Raw genomic sequence first — 1,311 nt, 5'->3', positions numbered from 1 at the left:
GTCACTATGAGTCAGAACTGACTGGACAGCCCGGAGCATCAGCACAGATAGGGAGTTGGTTCGTAGTTGTCTAAGGCTGGGGTGGGGTAGGGGCGGGGAGGGAGGGCAGGCTGCCAGGCTTCCACCACGGGCGCTGGGGCCAGCGTGCCTCAATGCAGGGGGTCAGAGCCCAGCGGAAGGGGTCTTTGGAAATTTTATCGTTTAACCCCCTTTCAAGAAAAGAAAAATGAGCTCTAGAACGGTCCGACGTACAGCCTTCTCAGGGAAACGTGTACAACGGCGGAGAAGAAGGCTGGGCAGGCCTTTGTCACCCGTCCTCCGTGGACAGGAGCACGGTCCTGCCTCCAGGCCGTTTCTAAGAAGATAACATTGAAACCCATATCTCCTCCTCCCCTTTGTCACCCCCCTACTTTGTGGCCTGACATAAGAATGAATGTCCCCCCTTGTTGATTGTATTTTTCTGAATCGGTGTGGTGTCTGCCTATCCATTTTATTTGTTTATTATTATTCTCTCACTGTTGCTACTGGCTCGGGAGAGGAAAGCTGTATGAGCCTTTTGTTGTTGCTGCGACATTGCTTGCATGTTCACACTGTCAGAAATGAAAGCAGCCATTACCGAATGATGGATTTTGAGACAAGAAGTGGGAGAGAGCCTTGGTTTGCTTATTTGAGTAACAAGCAGAGGTAATGAGCAGTACACCATAATTTGTGCTTGCAAATGCAAAATTTAAGAAAGAATATTAATTACAATCAGAATAGCAACATCACAAAATGGCTTTTTTTTGGCACAGATATTATTGCCCATGAAAGTAATTGAGAAGAAAATGAGCTTATATTACCATGTATTTCCTCATGATTTCACGGTGGTAAATATCACAACTATGAATCATAAGAATGTAGGTGTAATGTTTGCATGAAGACACTGGGGCTTCATTATCTTCCGGGAGGACTCCCCCCAACTGTTCTTCATTTCTGTGAAAAATAAAGTTTGGACTTTCTTTTGAGACTGAAATTCTTCTAGACATTGGTTAGGTGGACAGAGCAGGGAGGGACCAAGGCGGTGTTAACTTTAAGATGCTTAGCTGTTTTTTACTCGGTCATCTGAAAAGTGGAAGCGAAAACAGACACTTCCCTGGGTCCTCTCGTGGGAAAAGTCCGTCATTTCATGCTGAGATGATAATGTCGCAGGAGGAAGGGGGGGGGGATTTTTTTTTTTTAACATTTTATTAGGGGCGCATACAACTGTTATCCCAATCTATACACACATCAATTGTGTAAAGCGCATTTGTACATCGTTTCTCAAAACATTTT

At 44.9% G+C, this 1,311-nt stretch overlaps 1 protein-coding gene across 2 annotated transcripts in view; it reads right to left on the bottom strand.

Moving 5' to 3' along the window:
* DLGAP1 (DLG associated protein 1) overlaps window positions 1-1,311 on the bottom strand; it is a 931,603-nt gene that overhangs the window by 263,169 nt on the left and 667,123 nt on the right. The gene's annotated exons all lie outside the window — the stretch shown is intronic.

The sequence above is a fragment of the Echinops telfairi genome, unplaced genomic scaffold, assembly GCF_000313985.2.
Source record: "Echinops telfairi isolate 266 unplaced genomic scaffold, ASM31398v2 ScPeMD7_7400;HRSCAF=8409, whole genome shotgun sequence".
Lineage (NCBI taxonomy): Eukaryota > Metazoa > Chordata > Mammalia > Afrosoricida > Tenrecidae > Echinops > Echinops telfairi.
Note: the sequence above shows the minus strand (reverse complement) of the source record. Positions and strands in the feature narration are given on the sequence as shown.